We start from the raw sequence: 10572 nt of genomic DNA on the forward strand, positions 1-10572 counted from the left end.
GCAATTTATATGGAGAAAACATCAGTGTTGATTCCTGAATGTATTTTGTGTTGGTCTCCTTTTCATGTTTCATTAGATTATTTATACCATTCCTTAATCCAAATATAACTATATTAATTCTGATCGTAAGCAGCCTTGAAAGGAGGAGTGAAAAGAAAAAAAAAAAAAGGAAACAACAAAAGAAACACCAAAAGTATGCCTGTAAAATTTCTGTACACAAATTAAAATCTCAAGCATTTTCTACCATAATGAACAGACCTTCTAGGTCTGATTCTGTAACTCTGCACACATAGTCAAAAATGAGAAGTGACTTCAAAATAAGAAGTGAAGCTTCTTACAGGGTAAAGTCATATACACAAGAAGTAGAAACTGTAAAAGGAGCAAAAACTGATCCCACATATATTCTCAGTCGTACAGTATCTTCTTGCAAAATATAGTTATGCCCTCTAAAATAAACAAACCAAAACCTGCAAAACCCTCAATTTCATTGTAATTCAATTTATTGTAATATTTAAGTGCCTATTTTCAACCTACATCTTGTCACCTTTGTGAAACTGCACATTTTCACTAAAGGCTACATGATATGAAGTTCTGGAACAGAAAGTGTATGTTGCTTGATTTTTGTTTGGGAATTCATGGTAGGTGAAGGCTGCAGTTCACCTTTGACAAATCTAGCCATTGTTCTTTGTTTGGCTTAGTGGAGGACTGGTTAACGTTGGGTCAGAGGGTGAACTAGGTGATCTTGGAGGTCTCTTCCAACCTAGATGATTCTGTGGTTCTATATGAAATCTGCCAAAGAAAATTAGTGTAGAATGTAGTATTTTCTGTTGATAATATAAATAATTTTCAGAGTACAGATAATATACTCTGATGTTAATTTCAAACATTTTCTCCAAAGAGCATGACTATTAAAAAAAAATATGCTTCATAAGCTATTGATAGGAGCTTGAATCTTAAACCAGACCTCTTTTTTTTTTTTTTTTTTTTTTTTTATGTAGCATATTAAGTAGAAAATAAACCAATACACCTCTCCAGTTTCTAAAGAAATTTAATTGTACCAGTACATAAATCCAACGTATTCTGATATATTGAAGATCTCATGTTTTTGTGGTAAATATGGATTCATTGATGTTAAAAACAATAGATAACATCCAATCAAATGATCAAATATTAGGTTTTTAAAAAAAAAATAATATTATAAGTCATAATTAATAAAGTAGCTGTAACCAAAGAGCTTATAATCAAAGACAGGCTTTGAAGTTCAGAAGATAGGCTGGTTCACAAAAGAATTAGGTTCCCTGATAGCTACTCACAGATTGCCAAACCATAGCCTCTTTCTCAGGAAGGCCCTAGATTAGTGCTAACAAAAATATTAAAATATATTTATATGTATATAATCTAAAAAGAGTTACAGTATAATCATGCTACTGGCCAATGATAAAGAAAAAATACTAAATGACATAAACCTTTGGTATTACCCAGTACTTTCTTTAGTTGGTTGGATACTATTAAATTCAGCTGAGAACTAAAATAAAATAAATCTCTAATCACATGAATACCTTATTTAATTTAATAACAACAACAACAACGAAAGAAAACAACCATCTGTTCAGTCAGCTACAAGTATGTGGATTCTCTCTGTTCCATTTCTCCTTTCAATTGATTTTTAATTCCTTCAAATTGAAAGGAGAATGGAGAAAAGGAAAAAAATAGAATCCTTGTTTTACACAAAGCTACATTTTTAAAAGTCCTCTCACATAGACCAAATTTTATTAAAAAAAAAAAAAAAAAGCATATAGAGAAGGATTTGAGTTGCAGTACATACCCTTTCTGCTCAATATAACCCTAAAATAAAATGTGGCAGCCTATCTTTGTTTTCAAATGTGATTATTTTACTATGTGATAAACATGACTTAGGCTCTTTTCTACCAGCAACAGTTAATGGGAGGCCTGACTGCCCCAGGCTTTCTTGTTACTATCCCTAAATTATTATATTATATGCTTTGAAGAGTTTGTCCAGGACTATATTATAAAGCATGAGCAATAGAGGACACTTTTTCCTGTGAGTTGGTACTTGACACAGTCAGGTACATTTGTTATCATAGTGTGCATATACTTTAAATAGAAAAACAGCCTTATGGATTTAACCATACAAATTGGTAATAAACATTGTAATCTATATTAGATTAAGAACTCAAAACGAATTAAAGCACATTTTATTTCCTTGTAAAATAAACTAAGATTAAAAACATAATTGTATTTAACAGGTTTTTTTGCCTATGTTGCAAAAATATTGTTAGGCGTGTTATGAATATTGGAAGATTTTAGTAGTTATTTTTAAAGATGTTTGTGTTTAATGGATTAAATTTTCTGTTAGCAGATTACTCATCCAAGGCCAGCAAAAAGATAGCATCTATCAGCTGCTACACTTTGATGCTACATTCTTCACTGATATCCCTATGTAGGAAGTTGTTCTCTTACACAATAATACAGCACAGAAGTTCAGTATTGATCTGAAATCATTCTGTGACCAACTGCTTTAAAAGTTGAATGAGCTCATTATAAACATCATAGTAATATTTGAAACAATCTTTCTAAAAAGTAATATGAACAACTGTGAAAATCTAGGAAAATAAAATAAAATAAAACAAAACAAAACAAAACAAAAACTCTGGCAACAAAACTGAAACCTTAAGTTCCCTGAATTTTCATTAGTACAACAATATTTGAATCTTTATCATATCTTCCTCACTGAAACCGCATACTTTCCATGCAACCAGTACATCTAAATGGATTTGTTCAGAATCAACCATAACAGCAAACATAGAGGAAAATGTAACTTCAAAAGTCTGACAGAAAGAGCAGACAGTGAGCCTTCTAACTAGACCAGGAAAAAAATAAAATAAAATAAAATAAAAATTTCTAAAGCAATGCAATTGAGACTGGCGGTCAGTTTCATTAAATAAGCTGTTAGAGCAACAAAATTCATTGGTTTAAAAAGATATGCAGTATATTTTCTTGCATTAAAAACAATGCCAAAGTTTTCATCACAGGAGGTATTTCAACTCTTTTTCTCCATATGACTTGGTTTAGGTATCTTTATCAGTGAAGATCATGTTCAGGTGCTAAAATAAAAGCAAGTGTAAAGCAAAAGATTTCCTATTCTCAGCAGAATCATAAAGCAATCCCCTACTAGTTCTGTTTCTCTATACTATTAATCATAGAGTAATTTAATATATGCAACCCCAGGTTTATGATCCCTAACTCTAAACCACAGCAATTTTAACCACTAAAAAAAATACCCTTGACAATCACTGACTTGGTTTAGTCTTAAAATAAGCATGTGATGACAATACATAGAATTTCAATTTACTTGTGTTAAAACATAAATAAAAATTGATCTCTTCATTATAAAGTGCATTTAGGCTTCATTTGTACAGTTAATTTAACTTTGCAAGCTGACATTTCTGAATGAGTATTTATTCTGGTTATATCTGTGTAACAGAAGTGACTATTTACAAACAATGAAGTTAATGAGAATGTTTAGTGATATAAGTATGAATTTAAACAGCAGATTTTTATAATATGGAATCATATACATCCCAGGGAAGTCTCCAAGTATATAGTATCTGGGAAGTCTCCCATATACTTGCAATTTTTATAATCAAAGAATTTTGTGAGAGAGATGTTACTGATCACGAGGTTTTATTGAGTCAATAACCCTTCAATTCATCACTCTAAGTTTTATGAAATATTAATAGCAAAACTTCATATGAAAACTTGTTACAAATAAATAATGATGTTGTAGATGTTAGGTCTGGAATAAATTTTACCAAAATAGCACCAGTTAAGAGATCTCAGAGGGCAAAATTAAATGGCAGATTAAACGAAAAATAACAGTAAATAACATAAAATTAAACATAAAATTAAATGAACGAATAACAGTCAGTTGTTTCATCAGAATCCTCCCCACCCATTTCACAAGGTATCACTGAACATCAGTGATCCCTCAAAACACCTATGCATTTATAGTCATCTGATACTGGCATCTGATAATGTACATCAATCTGAATCCATAGACCCCAAATTTAAAATGTTGTTGAAATGAATAAACCAACTGTGTTATGCTGTCTTTAGTGTACTGAAGAAGAGAAGCTACCCACTTGGAGTTTCAAATAGCTATCAAGGACTGATTTTTGTTGGTGGTGTTTGTGTTTAAAAAGTGAAATTGCTCCTGTCTTCTTGCTTATTGTGAAGCATTTCCATAAAGAAATAACGTGTTTATTGTATCAAGAGTTAATTCAACAGTCAAAGTGTATGTGGAATAGACAGAATTCATTTATTAACCCATAACAAAATAGTTCATGTGTAGCAGGCTGCACAGATATTGTTGGTAAGGATGCTGAATATATTCTCCTCACAACTACTCCAGACACCATACTATTACAACCAATACTTACAGAGTAAATACAGCTTCTTTGAACTCCACGGCTAAAGCACTACTGTTTTTTGTTTGTTTGTTTTTAATGAAAGGTGCATAACGTGTTTCAGACTGCCACCTTCCACGGCTCTAACATCAAACAATTAACTGCAAATCTTCAGAATCTATATTGTTTTATTTCAATTGAAAATAAATTGGAGCATTCTTGCTTTATGTCTGCTGCCCTATTCCTCACCAACTATTTCTAGATATTACATAAAACAGGAAGAAGCTAATTTTTAATATTGACATGCAACAAGGCAGCATGAGAGAAAAATCTACTGTATCAGTCTCTGTTGTCTACCAAACTGTAACATAATTCAATCAAGAATTTTATACTTGCGACTTTAAGGTTGCTGTGTTTTGAAGATTTGGCTCTGTAGAGACTAGGTGCCTTGTCAAGAACACGACTGAGTGATGTGCAGTGGCATTCACCCTCAATCCCTCTGCTCCCCAACTTTATTCATCTAGAAATGCTGTTCCCAGTTGCTACTTGCATAGAGTTCAAGTGTAATTTTTATATTTTTCTCATCATTGTAAAGGTTTGGTACCATTGTCACCTGTTCTATTTTGAAAGGTCTTACCTAGATCACTGTTCCAGCAAAGTTTCCATTCCTTTTCTTTTTTTTTTTTTTTTTTTCTTCAATTTTATAGATATTGAAGTAATTTTACTAAGCAAATCTTACAAGTTTGGCCATATCTTCTAGGAATTCTATATCTAACACCATCAGTCTGAACAGCTGTATAAATTAAAATTAGTTTCCTTGTCTTGAAATGCAACTAAAGTAAGGAATTCATTCTAAACTAGCATTTTAGTTGTGGTTTAGTTTAAATGATAATCTGGACATTACATGACTAAAAAGGTTGGACATTTTTTGCTGGGCTGCCATAAAATATCATTAAAAAACAAACAAACAAACAAAAAACTTAAATTTCTTACAGCCCTAGCACTTTTGGAACATTTTGTGCTTACCTGACTTCAGTGTTCACTATCTCTAGAGTTTATTGATCAAATGAAAGATCTGAGTGACTGATACTGAAGTACGCAAACAGACTGCTTCAGAGGCCAGCACCAGCACTTGAGCCATGATGGCTTTAATGGCTTGGTTGCCTCCTTTCACAGATTGATGGATACACTGCCAAGACCTCTGAGAATAAGGCAACAAGAAAGTTCAGGATAGGTATCTCAGACTGGAAAGGTCATTCTGACAACAGCTCATGCTGACAAAACTTGCTGTGTGGAGGAAGCCTGAGACACTGGAGAGTCACTACTGACAGGCACTGTAAGGCAAGATAATGTCCTGAAGCATTGTCTGAAAGCCAGAATCCTTTTTTTCAGTCTGATCTGCCAACATTCAGGCTGACAGTCAAGCATACATTTCATACTGAAACCCTTTAAGTAGTGTACTTGAGAAAAGATCTGCAGTGTTTCCCTACTGATGTTTTGTTAAAGCTTGAAGTATCAATACATGTACAGATCACACTGGTGATTGATTTTCCTGCCACAAGCACTGATTCTAACCTATCACTCCATCCTTTCAATTACATTTGTGTGCTATATATGACAGTTTCTCCTCCAAATCCAGCCTTGGTGTGTGCAGCACTGAATTTAAAATCTACCCTCTTATGTTCTGATGGCTTGCTATAACTTCTGCTATCTTAAAATGTTTTCTTTACTATTTCTCTTTAAATACTCATTTATTTTCTCATTTATTTTTTAAATATCAAAACAATTACTTGGATTTTAATTAGTTTTTATCATTTTAAGGCTTCCATTCTCACTGCTGTTTTAGTTAATGTGCATTTGTAAAAAAATCTAGGCTCTGATTTCTCTCTGCCTCCCAATGTATTTCACAAAATAATTATCCCTTATCATGTAGTAAAACGGATCCCTCTCCACTAGAAAAGCCCACACTCTTCAGAAACATATGGTTCACTTAAGCAATACTTTCTCATCTCAATACCTGTAGTTGTACAGCGTTATTTGGTTTATACTGTGGAAACGCAGATTTCACATTTTTGTATTAAACCTTGTCTTACTCCTCTTTCACAGCTACTGTGACCCTCCTTAGTTCTGCAAACAGACCATTCAGATTCAGAAATAATAAGCAAAAGGGATAAGTTTGCTGAAATGTTACTTGAAAATTTTTTAAATTTATCAGGCAACACTTACCTCCAAAATGATCTTTTCTCCTCCATGGAATGTAATTGAGCTATCTACACATGAAGAAATAAAAATATTTTTAAGATTTTCTTCTTCTGATAAATTGAACTTTAAAAAAATACACTTCATATTTTTACCAAAAAAAAAAAAAAGGTATGAAAGTTTGGAAATGTACCTAATCACTATAGAAATACTAGCCTATCTAGGTGATTGGACAGAATGATGGCAGATAGCATTTGGGACAATCAGTAAAGTATACTGTACTGAGGCAGAATATCTTAAACATAACTTAGTGATGGACATACTTAGACATAAAAATCAAATTAATATCCTATCATGAAAACAATCTAGATAATATGACATAAAAAGAGGAATGGGAGATAACACTGATAATAACATGGTAGTCAACATTATGATACTCAATCCCCTTATGTATAATGTTTTACAACTTAACTTTCAACAAATATTGCAGTGAAAGTTATTCCAGATAGATTACTATTACTAACAGCAGGAAAAAGAAACCTTTCACATCAAGAGAGAACTAAGTATATTTGGACCGTACATTTTGAAAAGATGATGCATAACAAATATTAAGGAAAAAAAAGTACAAAGAATGAAAGCTGCCTTATACTGTTGTATAAAACAGGACTAAATGCTTAAAAGGAACAAAAAAGGGAAATTCTCATCCCTGCCCCCAGATTTAGAAGTGAAATGTATATATGACTTCAGTCAAGACCTTGTAATAGGAGAAGAGAAGAGAAGAGAAGAGAAGAGAAGAGAAGAGAAGAGAAGAGAAGAGAAGAGAAGAGAAGAGAAGAGAAGAGAAGAGAAGAGAAGAGAAGAGAAGAGAAGAGAAGAGAAGAGAAGAGAAGAGAAGAGAAGAGAAGAGAAGAGAAATATATATAATAAGAATACTAAAAACACACTGACCTATCTTGCTTGAGTTCTTATCACAGAATCATAGAATAAATCATAGAATATCCCAGGCTGGAAAGGATCCAGGAGGATCATTGAGTCCAACTCCTTGCTCCACCCAAAAATCAAACTGAATGTCTGAGTGAATTGTTCAAACACTTCTTGAACTCTGGCAGGCTTGGCGCTTTGACCACCTGGGAACACCCAGAAACCCGTTCCAATGCCTGGCTACTCTCTTGGTGAAGAACTTTTTCCTATTACCCAGCCTGAATCTCCCCTAACACAACTTCATGCCATTCCTTCAGGTTCTATTGCTTTCACCAGAGAGAAGAGATACCCCTTTGCTTCCCCTTGCGAGGAAGCTGTAGGATGTGGTGAGGTCTCCCCTCAGCTGCCTCTTCTGCAAGCTGAACAAATCAAGTGATTTCAGCCATTCCTCACACATCTTGACCTCTAGGCCCTAGAGGTCCTAGAGGTCTTTGCAGCACTCCTTTGGACACTCTGTAATAGTCCTTATATTGTGGCACCAAAAAACTGTACACAGTACTTGAAGTGAGGTCACACCAGTGCAGAATAGAGCAAGATAATCACTTCCCTCAACTGGCTAGCAATGCTGTGCTTAATGCACCCCAAGATACAGTTGGTCCTTTTGTCTGCCAAAGCACACTGTTGAATTATATTCAATTTACCATATGCAGAACCCTTACCAGCCCACAGAACCCTTTCTGCAGGGCTACTATCCAGTCTCTTGTCCCCTAACCCATACATATATCCACAATTGCCCTGTCCAAGGTGCAGAAACTGGCACTTGTTCTTGTTGAATTTCATGCAGTTGGTGATTTCCCAGCCCTCTAATTTGTCATGATCTTTCTGCCCTCAAGGGAGTCAATAGCTCCTCCTAATTTAGTGTCACCTGCAAACCTACTTAGTACATATTTGAACCCTGCATCCAAGTCATTTATGAAAACATTAAAGGGAACTGGCCCTAAAGTGGATCCCTTTGGAGAATTAGAGACTGGCCAGCAGTCTTATGTAAACCTAATTAAAATAATATTTTGAGTAATTCTTACATATTTGAATTTTTTTTTTTTTCTATTCTGTAGTATCTGGCATTTATTTTTTTAAGTAGCAAGTGCTGTCAATAACGAAGTGTATATATATTTGATCCAATCAAACATGATCAGTCTTCAGTTGCTATAGCTTTTCACTTAAAAAGCATGGTTCCAAACTACATTGGGTTGCACAGTTTAACGCAACAAGAACATGATTCGTTCATACCTGTTTATAAAAGGACTTCCTCAGAATGCTATTTATGGACTTATATTATCAGTTTGTTTTTAAGAGTGTTTGTTTAAAGACAGACTCATTTAGTGCTTCTCCTCGTGACTGCACTGATAAATCCACCACAACAGAGATAATAGAGATCAGAGAGACATAACTAGCTATTTTTCTCTATCAAACAATGAGTATTCAAAGAGAATACTTTCACTGAGAAATTAGTATACTCAATCACATTTGACAAAGGATACTTGAGGTTGGCAGAGGAAGCATCATAAAACTTGGGACAGAAGACTTTGACTTGTTTTCATAGAAGGTTCTATGTTAACTCAGGGGTCTCTTTAACTAAGGTTAAAACAAGATGAACTAAATCAAGAGGTGAATAAGACATATACTGGGATGCACACCAGCGTTTTAAAGGAATTACTACTACCCTTCTAGACTTTACAAAGTAAGCATACATATGGACACAGCCATCTACTGAATGTTGAAGGATGCTGGTGGAAAGCAGCAGATGGTCAGAGCAGTTTAATTATGTTCTGATGAGTTAACTCTTAGTTAACTCTTTAACTAACCTCAGATCTTGGAAATTTTATTAAAAGTCTTTAATAAGTCTTTTTATTAAAAAAAAGTCTTTTATTAAAAACTTGGAGCACCTTTGTCGTGGTTTAACCCGACCGGCAGCTAAACACCACGCAGCCGTTCGCTCACCCTCCCCCCTCCCTCTCTGGGACGGGGGAGAGAAATGGAAAGTGAAGCCCGTGAGTTGAGATAAAGACAGTTTAATAAGACAGGAAAAAAAAATAACAAAATAATAATAACAATAATAATAATGATGATACAATGGTGATAATACGAAAGTAATAATAGTATGTACAAACAAGTGATGCACAATGCAATTGCTCACCACCCGCTGACCGATGCCCAGCCTAACCCCGAGCAGTCCGGCCCCCTCCCCCCGGCTAGCCACCCCTATATATTGTTTAGCATGACGTCAGATGGTATGGAATACCCCTTTGGCTAGTTTGGGTCACCTGTCCTGGGTCTGTCCCCTCCCAGCTCTTACTGCACCCCCCAGCCTGCCCGTTGGCAGGACAGAGCAAAGGCTGAGATGTCCTTGGCTTAGTATAAGCACTGCTCTGCAACAATTAAAGCATCGGGGTGTTATCAGCACTCTTCTCATTCTAAGCCAAAACACAGCATTCCACCAGCTACTAGGAAGAAAATTAATTCTGTGCTAACTGAAACCAGGACATCTATCCACCCCTTATTCCATACCATTTATGTCATGCTCAGGTTACACTCTTTTCCATACATTCTAATTAGTCACCTATAGTAATCATGGTAGTGATAACATACAGTATAATATACTATTTAACATGGTGCAATTCAGTTCATGGGCTATTCTCACCCAGTATTAAATCTCCTTGAGGTACACACCGGACCTCTCCGTTCTTTTGCATCACCCACCAAGTATATCCAGGTCCCTGAGCGAAAACAATTCCACGAATAGGTTTGCCTTTTCCTGAGGCAGGAGTAGCCCAGACTGTTTTACCCAGCATATTTTTTACATGCACTACAGGAACTTTATCCCCATCTACAGTACGTAACAGGTTTGATTGGGCAGGTCCAGCTCGGTTGGTAGATCCCCTAGTATTGACTAACCAGGTGGCCTTTGCCAAATGCGTATCCCAGTTTTTGAACGTCCCAGCGCCCATTGCTTTCAAGGTAGTCT

The sequence above is a fragment of the Aythya ferina genome (genome assembly GCF_964211825.1).
Source record: "Aythya ferina genome assembly, chromosome: 2".
Lineage (NCBI taxonomy): Eukaryota > Metazoa > Chordata > Aves > Anseriformes > Anatidae > Aythya > Aythya ferina.